Genomic DNA, 15,098 nt, shown 5'->3' with positions numbered 1-15,098 from the left:
TTGCATCATAATAGTTTTTAAATTATTATAAGATTTCCGCTGCACTAATTCACCCCCCCCCTCTTAGTGCTCTTGATCCTAACAATTGGTATCAGAGCAAGGTTAACTCTCTAAAGGATTAAAACCCAAGAGAGATGGCATACGCCGGAAACCAAGAGGGGCATTCGATTACACGTCCACCCATGTTCAGTGGAACGGACTACACTTACTGGAAGACCCGAATGAGGATCTTTCTTATTTCTATGGATTTTGAACTGTGGAACCTTGTTGAAAATGGATTTTTAAAATCTTCTCTTCCAATGATCGATTGGAACGATTTGGAGAAGAAGGCTTTCGCTCTTAATGCAAAGGCTATGAATGCCTTATTTTGCGCACTTGATAAAAACGAGTTTAATCGTGTTTCAACTTGCGAAACTGCTTTTGATATTTGGCACACACTTGAAGTGACCCACGAGGGCACAAGTAGAGTGAAAGAGTCAAAAATCAATCTGTTGCTGCATTCTTTTGAACTTTTCCGAATGAAACCGAGTGAAACCATTGGCGACATGTTTACCCGTTTCACGGATGTCGTCAATGGTCTAAAAGGACTCAGAAAGAGCTTTTCGGATTTTGAGCTTGTTAATAAGATACTAAGATCCCTTCCTAAGAGTTGGGATCCTAAAGTCACCGCCATTCAAGAGGCAAAAGATCTGCGAAATTTCCCTCTTGAAGAACTAATCGGGTCATTAATGACCTACGAAATGACCTGCAAAGCTCATGAAGAGCAAGAAGACATCCTTCCAAAGAACAGGAAGGATATGGCACTTAAAACTTCTGAATGCCACTTGAGAGAAAACTCAAGTGATGAGGATTGTGACGATGACTTGGCACTTTTGACAAGAAAGTTTAAAAAATTCTTCAAAAGAAACAAGTTTAAAAACGATGTGAAAAATAAACTTGAACCCAAGAAGGACCAAGTAATCTGCTACGAATGTAAAAAGCCGGGACATTACAAAAGTGATTGTCCCCAAGTCAAGAAAAGAACAAAGAAGAAGGCGCTCCAAGCAACATGGGATGATTCAAGCGCATCTGAGGAAGAGGAGTCCAACACCGAGCAAGTTGCTCATTACGCCTTTATGGCCATCGAAGAGGAGGTAACGGATTTATTAGATGCTGATTTATCTTTCGATGAATTACTAAATGCCTTCCATGATTTATTTGATGAATGCAAAGTTATAAATAAGAAATACAAGTTGCTAAAAAAGCTACATGATAATCTTACTTGTGAGTTTGATAAGTTAAAAGTCGAACATCATGATAGTTTAAATTCATGTATCAAATGTCATGATTTAGAAACTATACAAAAAGAAAACTTGCTACTTAAGGACACCTTGAAGAAATTCGAGGTTGGTAGCAAGTCATTAAACATGATCCTTACAAACAAGGGTCATGCTCCCAAAAGAAGTGGGATTGGATTTGTGAGGAGTCCTCACCGAAATCCAACTACCTTTGTAAAAGGCCCCATCTTACACGTTCAACACCAAACCAAGTGCAACTTTTGTTGCAAATCTGGACACAAGACACATTGTTGTCCATTCAAGAAAATAAGTCCAAACAAATTAATTTGGATTCCTAAAGGAACCATGATAAACTCTATGCAACATGATAGAAAATGTAGATCTATTTATGAGGCACCCAAAAGCAAATGGGTACCTAAACGTCATCCTTTCTTGTAGAAAACTAAACAATCGCAAGCTAGGAGCAAGAAATGGCAAGAACCATGTTGAATGAACATAGCCTACCCAAATATTTTTGGGCCGAAGCTGTAAACACTGCATGTTATATTTTAAATAGAGTCCTAGTAAGACCCTTACTCACCAAAACTCCTTATGAGTTATGGAATAACAAAAAACCCAATGTCTCATATTTTAAAGTCTTTGGGTGTAAGTGTTTTATCTTGAATGAAAAGGATAACTTAGGAAAATTCGATGCTAAATCTGATGAAGGAATCTTTCTTGGTTATTCTTCGGTTTCTAAAGATTTTCGCATCTTCAATAAAAGAACCTTAATTATTGAAGAATCCATCCATGTTGTTTTCAATGAGATTTCAGAAATTAAGAAAAATGATCTTGATGATGATATTAATTTTGATTCCTTGAATTTAAACGAAACCCCGTCTCCAACTAGCAACTTGGTTGCATCCACTTCCAAAACATCCTTACCCAAGGATTGGAAGTATATAGATGCTCATCCTAAGGAGCTAATCCTAGGAGACACATCAAAGGGGGTTCAAACACGATCTTCTTTTAAAAACTTTTGTGCCAACGCCGCTTTTCTCTCCCAAATTGAACCCAAATGTGTTGATGAAGCCATGAAAGATGATTCATGGATTATCGAAATGCAAGATGAATTAAATCAATTTGAGAGAAATGAGGTGTGGACGCTTGTTCCTAGGCCAAATGACCATTTAGTAATTGGTACTAAATGGGTCTTTAGAAACAAGCAAGATGAAAATGGTATCGTGGTTAGAAACAAGGCTAGATTAGTGGCCAAAGGTTTCAACCAAGAAGAAGGTATCGATTACGAAGAAACCTTCGCACCCGTGGCTCGATTGGAAGCCATAAGGATGCTCCTTGCCTACGCTAGTTGCAATAATTTTAAGTTATTTCAAATGGATGTTAAAAGCGCTTTTCTAAATGGTTTCATTTCCTAAGAAGTTTATGTTGAACAACCTCCTGGATTTGAAAATAATGGCTACCCTAATCATGTGTTTAGATTAACTAAAGCTCTCTATGGTTTAAAACAAGCCCCAAGGGCTTGGTATGAGAGACTTAGCTCTTTTCTCATTGAAAATAATTTCATAAAAGGCAAGGTTGATACTATATTGTTTATCAAGAATTTTGAAAATGATTTTCTCATTGTTCAGATTTTTGTTGATGACATTATCTTTGGTTCTACAAATGAATCTCTTTGTGAATCCTTTGCGAAAACTATGAGTCATGAATTAGAAATGAGTCTAATGGGAGAGTTAACATTCTTCTTAGGCCTACAAATCAAACAACTAAGCAATGGCATCTTTATTAGTCAAACCAAATATGCTGAGAGTTTGCTAAAGAAGTTCAAAATGAATAATTCAAAAGCCATTGACACCCCTATGAGCACCTCCACTAAGTTAGAAATTGATGAGAATGGAGAAAGCTTCGATCAAAAAACCTATAGGGGTATGATAGGAAGTTTACTTTACCTCACTGCCACCAGACCAGACATCATGTTCAGTGTAGGACTTTGTGCTAGATTTCAATCAGACCCTAAGATATCTCATCTCAAAGCAGTCAAAAGAATACTCAGATATCTTAATGGAACTACCAATCTAGGATTATGGTACCCAAAATCAGAAAATTTTGAATTAACAGCCTATGCTGATGCGGACTTCGCTGGCTGTAAACTAGACAGAAAAAGCACATCAGGATCATGTCAATTTTTAGGACATGCCCTTGTATCCTGGTCATCTAAGAAACAAAACTCGGTTGCCCTATCAACAACCGAAGCTGAATACATTGCAGCAAGTGCATGCTGTGCACAAGTTGTATGGATGAAAAACACTTTAGAAGATTACAAAGTGAATCTTAAAGATATTCCCATTAAATGTGATAACACGAGTGCAATATGCTTAACTAAAAATCCTATACAACACTCAAGAACAAAACACATTGATATTAGACATCACTTTATACGAGATCATGTCACTAATCATGATGTAACCATAGAGTTTATTGATACCAAACATCAACTAGCTGATATCTTCACAAAACCCCTATGTGAAGAACAATTTGATTACATAAGAAGAAAATTAGGAATGTTGATGTGTCCGAATACTTAAAATTATTTTTCGAATGTTATTACTATTACATGCCTAGACAACGCTTGATCAAATAACATGTTGCAAATTATGTGACAAATATTTTTTAACCAAATGCATGTAAGAAGTTCATTTTTCGGGTTGTATGCTAAAAATGGGATGTTCCCGTACACTCTTATGAAAACTCTTTGGAAAATGACTTTCCTCCGTCAAGCAAAAACAATAAAGAGATATATGTGTCATGACTTCCTTTATATGCTTGATAATGCTATCATGCTTTTTGTTGATGACAAAGGGGGAGAAAAATATGAATTGATAAACACTATGTCATAGCTGAACTGCCATAATCATATCTATGTCATAGTTGCAAATACTTGAGTGATGCTATAAACAATGTTATGCCTTCCTTGCATCACCAAGAGATATGTGAACATGTACTATAGTTTGCATCATATCTTGATTTGATATTGTGAAGAAAATGCAAACTTACTAGAAAATCTCAAATGTGAGCATCATGTAAAAAGTCCTTCGTAGCTTTATATGATTACATGATGAATGGTTACAAACACTATCATACAAACTTGATGATGTATGTCATGCCTTGACATAATTCTTGAAGAGATACATCATGATAGGCATCATGATGGGAGCATTGATAAGTTTAACTGATCTAACTTATCAATACGTCACTTGAATTCTTAGGTCTTGAATTCAAGGTTGACTTATCTCAACTATGGCATATAGATAGGGGGAGTTAAGGACAACTCCTTTATCAATTGATTGTCATCATCAAAAAGGGGGAGATTGTTGAATCTCGGATTTTGATGATGAAGTCAATTGTCATTTGTTATCTAATCTATGTGTTGAGATAAGTGTGCAGGATTAACTACGATGAGAGTAAGACAAGCAGCAGGAGTTGCGCCGGAGTCAAGATCATGATCACGTTGGGAGTTCGAGAGTTCGACGGAAGTTCGGACGGTCGTCGGAGGTTCAGAGAGAACAGATCCGAGAAGTCCAGAAGCTTGCCAAGCGAAGCTCGTCGGAACTCGCCAAGTGGATCGTCGCAAAGTCCAGGAGTATGCCGGATGTCCGCAGAAGGATCACCGAGGGTTATCGGTTGATCGACGGAAGTTGGCAGGAAACTCGCCGGAAGAAGCGATTGACGCATCGGAGCAAAGCTGCAGAAGTTGTCTTAGAGTTAATCGTAGTTAGCATGATGATTAAGCATGAAAATGGGAGGTGATCCCATTAGCTTAATCTTGGGGCAATTGGGCCCCTGAAAAGATTCAAAGTGGGCCGAATGGAGTGAACCATTCGGACCCTGATTGCACCAAGAGGTGCAACCGCCCCAGCCAGGAGGTGCAACCGCCTGGGCTGTGGGGTTGAGAGGTGCAACCGCCCCAGCCAGGAGGTGCAACCGCCTGGGCTGTGGGGTTGAGAGGTGCAACCGCCCCAGCCAGGAGGTGCAACCGCCTGGGCTGCGAGGCTGGGAGGTGCAACCGCCCCAGCCAAGAGGTTGCACCGCCAGAGCTCAAGTTCCGAGCTTTGCCAGGCGATGCAACCACCAAGCTCAGTCTTCGAGCTCTGGCAGATAGGTGCATCAGCCTGAGCTCAGTCTCGAGCTCTGCCAGGTGATGCATTCACCAAGCTCAGTCTTCGAGCTCTGGCAGAGAGGTGGATCAGCCTGAGCTCAGCTTGGAGCTCTGCCAGGTGATGCAACCACCGAGCTCAGTTTCGAGCTCTGCCAGGTGATGCAATCACCAAGCTCAGTCTTCGAGCTCTGCCAGGTGATGCAACCATCGAGCTCAGTCTTCGAGCTCTGGCAGAGAGAAGCAATCGGCAGAGCTCAGTCTTCGAGCTCTGCCAGGCGGTGCCACCTCTCCAGTCGAGAGGTGCAACCGCCTGATCCCAGAATTCTGGGATTTGATCGATTTGATCGTTTTGAGCTCGAATTTTGAATTGGGTTGGGGCCTATAAATACCCCACCCATTCAGCACTGAAAAGATACAGACCAATACCGAAATCGTGATCTTTTCTGTGATTCTAAAGAGCTCAAAAGTGTTATAAAGCCTTTAAGTCTCCTCCTTCTGTTCTTCAAGTTTTCAATTGTAAAGTGAGGAGAGAAAGGTCTGTAAAGGTTGTCTCCTAAGCCTGTCAAAATGAGAGAAATTGTAAGAGGGAAGTTTGGCCTTCGCCCATTGAAGGAAGGCACCTAGTTGACGTCGGCAACCTCATCGGTGGAGGAAGCCAAAAGTGGAGTAGGTCAAGGCTGACCGAACCACTCTAAATCTCTGGTTTGCATTTATTTTCGAGCACTTTATCATTACTGCAAACCTCCCTCATCACTACTGCTCTCTGCGCTTTCACGAACAAGTTCTAAGTGTTGTTCTTCCAAATCTGCATTCAGACGTAAACTCGTATTTTCATACATTACAGTTTACGTTTACGTTTGATTCTGCAGAACTGTTTTCCGTGCTTTTACGAACGAGCTTCCTTGTAGTTTACGCTTACATTTTAATCCTATTAATAACTGCAATCTGTCCTCTACGATTTTACGAACGATTTTCAACATTTAGACGTAAAACTGCATTCAGACGTAAATCGGCTTTCCTCGCTCATTCATCAGATTTCAGTTCACGTTTACGTCTTGATTTCAACTGCATACTGCCTTCTGCGAGTATACAAACGAGTTTCAAAGTTTAGACGTAAATCTGCGTCTAGACGTAAAACTGCGTTTAGACGTAAATCTGCGTTTAGACGTAAAACTACGTTTAGACGTAAAACTGCGTTTAGACGTAAAACTGCGTTTAGACGTAAATCTGCGTTTAGACGTAAAACTGCGTTTAGACGTAAAACTGCGTTTAGACGTAAAACTGCGTTTAGACGTAAAACTGCGTTTAGACGTAAATCTGCGTTTAGACGTAAATCTGCGTTTAGACGTAAATCTGCATTTAGACGTAAATCTGAGTTTAGACGCAAAACTGCGCTTAGACGCAAAACTGCGCTTAAACGCAATCTGCGCCTAGACGCAAACTGCACTTAGATACAAACTGAGAATTTGCTTTTGCATCATAATAGTTTTTAAATTATTATAAGATTTCCGCTGCACTAATTCACCCCCCCCCTCTTAGTGCTCTTGATCCTAACACCTCCCAGCCTCGCAGCCCTGGCGGTTGCACCTCCTGGCTGGGGCGGTAGCACCTCCCAACCTCACAGCCCAGGCGGTTGCACCTCCTGGCTGGGGCGGTTGCACCTCCTGGTGCAATCAGGGTCCGAATGGTTCACTCCATTCGGCCCAATTTGAATCTTTTCAGGGGCCCAATTGCCCCAAGATTAAGCTAATGGGATCACCTCCCATTTTCATGCTTAATCATCATGCTAACTACGATTAACTCTAAGACAACTTCTGCAGCTTTGCTCCGATGCGTCAATCGCTTCTTCCGGCGAGTTTCCGGCCAACTTCCGTCGATCATCCGATAAACCCTCGGTGATCCTTCTGCAGACATCCGGCATACTCCTGGACTTTGCGACGATCCACTTGGCGAGTTCCGACGAGCTTCGCTTGGCAAGCTTCGGGACTTCTCGGATCTGTTCTCGCTGAACCTCCGACGACCGTCCGAACTTCCGTCGAACTCTCGAACTCCCAACGTGATCATGATCTTGACTCCGGCGCAACACCTGCTGCTTGTCTTACTCTCATCGTAGTTAATCCTGCACACTTATCTCAACACATAGATTAGATAACAAATGACAATTGACTTCATCATCAAAATCCGAGATTCAACAAGTGCCGCTCCGATCCTAACAAGGAGGAGTACCTCAACAAACAACAACTCCACGAAGCTCAATGGACTGAGCAAGCGGCGAGGAGTCGTCGCATGATCTCGCTTGAGAGAATGCATTGGTGGATGCATTACGAGATCAAGTGGGGGAGCGACCCAAAGCAACTTAAATGAAGGCACACTTGGAGTCGATATGGAGATTGGACTCAAGGGAGGGCTGACCCGTGGAATGGTGGGCGCGAGGGCCACCATCGACTCAATGCAAAAACGAGGAGCGGAGCAACTTGGGTGTAACTGGGCGAAGTACCCAAGTCACATGTAGGGAGCTAGCATAGAAGTTAGAACATGGAGCAGAGGAACAGTGCTTTCCTTAGACAGAGGTCAAGGACATGAACTCTAGTAGAGGAAAGAGTAGGATCATGTTGTTCCATGGGTCCTTCATTCTAACGGAGTGGACTCATCTTGCATGGTGCCAAAGACAAATGGAGCTTCTGGGCACATGCACCTTATCTCGGAAAAGCATTTGATGGAGGAACTAAGGCGACTCAATTTGCGGAGGTGAAGTTGGTTTCAGAAGGCCTTAGCACGGGGCAAGAGTGTTAGGATCTAGAGCACTAAGAGGGGGGGGTGAATTAGTGCAGCGGAAATCTTACAGCAATTTAAAACCGAAAGGTGCGTTCGTTCAATAAAATCTATTATGATGCAAAAGCCGATTCACAGTTTGTATTTAAGCGCAGCTTGCGTCTAAGCGCAGATTGCGTCTAAGAGCAGTTTACGTCTAAACGCAGTTTGCGTCTAAACGCAGTTTTACGTCTAAACGCAGTTTTACGTCTAAACACAATTTTGCGTCTGAACGCAATTTTACGTCTGAACGCAGTTTTACGTCTGAACGCAGTTTTGCGTCTGAACGCAGTTTTGCGTCTGAACGCAGTTTTGCGTCTAAACGTGGTTTTACGTCAAAACACAGTTTTACGTCTAAACGCAGTTTTACGTCTAAACGCAGAAACTGAACTTTGAAAATCTTTTTGTGAATGTGCAGAAAGCAGTTCGCAGTTATGAATGGAATCAAAGCGTAAGCGTAAACTGCGATGTAAAGATCGTACGAAAACACCGATTTACGTCTCAATGCAGATTCGGAAAGATCTGAACTTAGAGAATCGTTCGTAAAAGCGCAGAGGGCAGTAGCTATGTAGGAGGTTTGCAGTAATGATAAAGTGCTAAAAAATAAACGCAAACTAGAGATTTAGAGTGGTTCGGTCAGTCTTGACCTACTCCACTTTTGGCTTCCTCCACCGATGAGGTTGCCGACGTCAACTAGAGGCCTTCCTTCAATAGGCGAAGGCCAACTGCCCTTTTACAGTTTCTCTCCTTTTGACAGGCTCAGGAGACAACCCTTACAGATCCTTTCTCTCGTCTCTTTACAACTCAAGACTTGAAGAACAGAAGAGAAGAGAACTTTTGGACTTTACACAAGTTTGAGCTCTTAGAATCACTGAAAAGATCAAGAATTCGGTGTGGATCTGTATCCTTTCAGTGTTGAATGGGTGGGGTATTTATAGGCCCCAACCCAATTCAAATTTGGAGCTCAAAACGATCAAATCCCGGAATTCCGGGATCAGGCGGTTGCACCTCTTGACTGGAGAGGTGGCACCGCCTGGCAGAGCTCGAAGACTGAGCTCAGGCGATTGCACCTCTCTGCCAGAGCTCGAAGACTGAGCTCGGTGGTTGCACCGCCTGGCAGAGCTCGAAGACTGAGCTCGGTGGTTGCATCACCTGGCAGAGCTCGAAACTGAGCTCAGGCTGATGCACCTCTCTGCCAGAGCTCGAAACTTGAGCTCTGGCGGTGCTACCTCTTGACAGAGGAGGTTGCACCTCTCTGCCAGAGCTCGAAGACCGAGCTCGGTGGTTGCACCTCTTGGCAGAGCTCGAAACTTGAGCTCTGGCGGTGCTACCTCTTGACAGAGGAGGTTGCACCGCCCAGTCTCGCTTGGAGACTGAGCCCTGGGCGGTTGCACCTCTTGGCTGGGGCGGTTGCACCACCCAATCTCGCTGGGAGACATAGCCTGGGCGGTTGCACCTCTTGGCTGGGGCGGTTGCACCGCCCAGTCTCGCAGCCCTGGCGGTTGCACCTCCTGGCCTAGGCGGTTGCACCGCCTGGTGCAATCAGGGTCCGAATGGTTCGCTCCATTCGGCCCAATTTGAATCTTTTCAGGGGCCCAATTGCCCCAAGATTAAGCTAATGGGATCACCTCCCATTTTCAAGCTTAATCATCGTGCTAACTACGATTAACTCTAAGACAACTTCTGCAGCTATGCTCCGATGCGTCAATCGCTTCTTCCGGCGAGTTTCCGGCGAACTTCCGTCGATCATCCGATAAACCCTCGGTGATCCTTCTGCGGACATCCGGCATACTCCTGGACTTTGCGACGATCCACTTGGTGAGTTCCGACGAGCTTCGCTTGGCAAGCTTCTGGACTTCTCGGATCTGTTCTCGCTGAACCTCCGATGACCGTCCGAACTTCCGTCGAACTCTCAAACTCCCAACGTGATCATGATCTTGACTCCGGCGCAACACCTGTTGCTTGTCTTACTCTCATCGTAGTTAATCCTGCACAATTAAAACAAAACTTTGATCGAGACAATTAATCCTAAGCAATTAACCAAGTTGTCCGATATGTCATTGGTCCCTCGACGCTTCGTCCGATTCTTCGGCGCATCGTCCTCTTCTGCAGCCTATTGCCCAATCGGCCAGTTGACTCCGCAACTCCGATATCCTTGGCACAATACCCGCTCTTCTTGGCCCGATGCCCGATTCCATGGCCCGAAGCCTCTGTCGATACGTCGACCGATCCACCGGCCCGACGTCCAATCTTCTGACATGTTCCTTCGGCACAACATGATTTTCCTGCTTTAATTGTCTCATCCTGATCGAAGCATCCTGCGTCACTCAAAACACAGATTAAATCATAAACATATATCAAGTAGTTTCATCATCAAAATACAAGATTCAACAAAGAGGACACAGAGGCGAGTACTCTTGAAGAATATGCCACAATGTTGCAAATCAAGTTATTGGGCAGGAAGCAGTGTGCAGCGGAGATTATGTTGGTAGGGGCAGAAGCCCAAGATCCAGACAATGGTGCACTAATTGCAGCGAAGTCGGGGGACTTCGGGACCTACTAGGCGACGAACTATCCTAGAGCGGCGCTTCATCTTGGTGTGACCCAAGAGTGGGTGGATGAAGGTCGATTGCCAAAGGAGCGAACAAAATCGAAGGTGAAAGTGACCCTGCGATGTATTGGCAAAGGCCACACATGGAGGGACCACAATTCGAGTTTATTCCACAAGGATCAGAATGCAATGGAGATGTCACTAGGAGGCGACATGGTATAGCGGATCGTGGTGGAACAGTTCATGACAAATGCGATACACATGACCTAGTCCCGTGAGGGACTAGATCATACGGAGGTATGATCGGGAGCTACTGGAAGCTCCACTTCAGTGAACAACATGACGGCAAGAAGGGCTATGGATTCAAGGAGTGAAGGCCATGGTACCGTAGAGGCAAGTCTTCCATGCATGCATCGAATTTTGCATCGGATAAAAGCCTTGGTCATTAGCATATAGGGGTTGTGTTCCACCAAGGGAAAAGTTCGAATGTAAATACCAGTGAGTCCCATGGGAGGGACTTGATTATACAGAGGTATGATTGAAGCAGCTAGAGAGTTGGACTGCTCTAGAGCTCATATTCGCTTAAGGGTGCCTGACTTGTCAGATGATAAGGTCGAGTAAGCGAACATTGCTACCAAGAAAGCTAAGGAGAACAGAATCGGTGCAAACCCTATAACGTGATGGCATAGGCCATGCATGGGAGTTGCAGTCTATCTTTCCATCGACAAAAAGGAGCTGCTTAGATAACACAGAGGTGTTGAAGTAGGGGGTCGAAAGGGGTAAGGAAGTGACGATGAGTCCAAAGGGACTTAGCTACCCAAAATCAAGCATCAGTTAGAATGAAGGTGAACTCAAAGGAGTGCCACGGAGACATATCTACTGATCATGAAGAAAAGGGATGTAGATGCGAGGCGACGGATAGTAGGGCCATGGGCATGGTAGCGCCATGGTACCATAGAGGCGGGACTTCCGTGAAAGTCATTGATCGCTTGCTCTCATGGAGGGAGAGCGCTTGGTCGTGAAAGGGGCCGAGGAGGTGGAGCATGCAGAGGCAATCTCCAAGTACCGTGACAAGGCTAAAGGGCAGAGGCCAAGGAACTTCGTAAGATTGGTGTCAACGAGTTTCTCATCAAGATAGCCGAAAGTAAAGGAATTCGGGTCATGCAAGAGTGCACGACCAAGGAACGAAGCAGGCAGTACGCGGTGTTGTACCTTCGCTACTCAGGGGAGTAGGCGACAGGGTTGATGGAGAAGATAGTACACTCCCAAAGGCGACCAAATCTATTAGAGAATTACTCCAAGTTGGGGTGAAAACTTCTTGCATTCCAGAAGTTCGATGGCATTGAGAAGGTGAATCACAGTAGCTAACTCAATGCAAGGAGTGCAAACACTTCAAGTGCTTCAGAAGTGCGAGCAAAGAGCAGGCAAAGGCTAGTAACCAGCTCGATGCATGGAGTACAACCTTGAGGAGGCGAGCGAAGTCAAGTAACCTTGGCCTTCTCAACTCTTAAGAGAATGGGCGAAACCGAGTACCCCAATTCTCTTATCTATCCAACAGAGGAGCTCTGCATATGTTCAAAGACCCTTCGAAAATAATAGAAGACAATAGTTGTCAAATCCTCACCAACGATGATCAGTGTTACTGAGAGTAGATTGTCCGCTTCATTTCCCAACGAAATGCCAATCGAAAGCGGAAGTGATGCGAACCTACTTGGATGTGGCAACTAAGTGAAAGAAGAGTCAATGAGCAAATTTGGTGGAGGAAGGACCCAAAACTTCAGAAGTTTGCGAGATAATGCTCGTTAAAAGCTCCAACAAGCATCCACCCAATTCAAACAGCATGAGGCATTTGAGAGACTAGTGCAGCAAGGATGGTCTTTTCCTTCATTTGGAGGATCCGTAGGAATTAACAAGGATCAACACAACTCAGCCAACCCCACACCAGAGTCAGAGTCATTGGTGAGTTGAAGCAACATGGCAGATCAAAGGTTCGACTACTCAAAAACAACAGCGGAGAGCAACTAGGAGCCAAGAGACGCATTGTAGCTGGAGCAGAAGATTGAAGACTCAGCAAAGGCGAGGAGTTGTAGTGTCGACAAAGGCTTCGACGAGGACGTCGAAGGAATAAGTGGGGGAGAATGTCACGGACAAACTTCTAAACAAGATATTTGATGTAATGCTTATGTATGTCCATGTCTTTTGGTATATTCATACTTTGACTAGCATGTAGAGGGACAACCGAAGGCTTAATAGTCCCATTTTAGTTCGGTCTATAATGGACCATTTTACCCTTTGTTGTGCAACTGTTCAGAGCTTGTAAAGTCTGTTTGTAATTTGCTTTGTCTATGAAGTGTTTTCAGAGATGTTTGCTTGTGGATCCCGATTGAGGCATTCTCTCTAACCCATTCTCTCTTTTGTTGGTCCTAAGGGACAATGGGAGGTTTCGGGGAGGCTGACCTTTGTGGATGGACACGCAAGGGTGCCGCACGACTTAGGCAAAACCAGCTAAGTCCGTGACAATGTGGCATCTTCAAGTGGTAAATTATTCCATTGCACTAGTACTTCAGTAGAGGGACGTCGACGACGCATCATAATTCTGTGGTCGAGGATGGCTTGTGGTTGGGCTTGAATATCTCCATCGTCAGTGGTGTTGGGCAGTTGGATTTAGGGTGACTCTGTTCTGCCAACTTGGGCTTCAAGCATGACACATGGAAGACAAGGTGAATTTTGGCATCCTCGGGCAATTTAAGTTTGTACACCATGACTCCAATATGCTCTATGATTTGATAGGGCCCATAACAACATGGGGATAGCTTCATGGAGGCTCGTGTGTTAATGGAGAGTTGCTTGTATGGCTATAGGCGAAGATAAACCCAATCTCCTATTGAAAATTCTCTTTCGCTTCGTCATGTGTCAACTTGTTGCTTCATTCTGGCTTGAGCGGTAAAGGGATTATCCTTTAGCAGTTATAGGAGTTTGCCCCTATCAATCAATTCTTGGTCGACCTGATCTACCTTAGCCGAGCCAATTATATACTTTATAATCACAGGGGCCGGCCGACCATACAGTACTTCATAAGGGGCATACTTTGTAGATGAATGATATGTAGTATTATACCATCATTCAGCCCAGGGAAGCCATTTCATCCACTCCTTTGGTTGGTTATTGGCAAAACACCGAAGGTACATCTCTAAACACTTATTCACCACCTCTGTTTGGCCGTTAGTTTGTTGTAACATCCCCCATTTTTGAAAATTTAGTAAAAGGTTTGTTTGTAAAAATAAGGATTATTTAATGGTTATTTTATATTAAATGATATTATATTAAAAGTTTATGGCTAGGGACCTAAGAGTAAATATTAGAAGTTTGATATAATTTATGAAAGATTCAGATTTAAGTTAAAAAAAAAAAAAAAAAAAAGAAATATTGGACAAGTGTCACTAGCTATCCTAAGGGTGCCACTTATCTTTGCTCTAAAGATGACACCTAGCCCCTTTCATGCATGCATGACACCTTGTAACTCTTGCATTAGCCAAAACTCAAATAAGTAGATGAAAGGTTAAAGAAAACAAACCTGAAGAGCTGCATCCAACGTGAGTTTAAGAAGAGAAGAGAAGGGAAGAAGAAGAAGAAGAGGAATTGAAGAAGAAGATTTGATTGAGGTTTTGCAAGTGTTCTAACCTCTTCCTACAGAATTCCTAATCTTTGTTTTCCTTTTAATTCTTCATAATGCAAAAGATTTCAGCTTAGTACCAAACCGTTCTTTCCTTTTGATACAAATCCATGAATCTGAAATTTTTCGGTAATCTGACCTCTATTCAATGTTTCGGTCATAACATTTTGTAATAAACTCTGATTTAGACAAAACCTATTCCATTTGAAATTAGACTCAAATATCTTTATTTTGACACTAAGATTGAATGATTCGGAGTTTAAATGCCTACTAAGACTTCTGTTTCAATTAACCCTATAGATTCTACAAAATAGGGAGTGAAATTTCTGACCTTCTGTTACTAAATTGCTCATAACTCTCTAGAGAAAATTCTGAACTAAGCAAAACTTAGTTCTTTGGAAACTAGATTCGTGTATCTTTCTTTTGACACCTAGTTGGAAATTTTGAAGTATGTTTGCCTTCTGAAACTTCTGTTTAAATCGATTCTATCAAGTCTGCAAAACAGGGATGATCATTTCTGACCTTCCTTTACTCTATTTGGTGTAACTTCCTGTTAAGAAATCAAAAAATTATAAATCTGAGTTCATCGGAAAATAGATTGATACAGATTTCCAATGACACCTATTTTTAGTG

Source organism: Musa acuminata, chromosome BXJ2-8 (genome assembly GCF_036884655.1).
Source record: "Musa acuminata AAA Group cultivar baxijiao chromosome BXJ2-8, Cavendish_Baxijiao_AAA, whole genome shotgun sequence".
Lineage (NCBI taxonomy): Eukaryota > Viridiplantae > Streptophyta > Magnoliopsida > Zingiberales > Musaceae > Musa > Musa acuminata.
Note: the sequence above shows the minus strand (reverse complement) of the source record.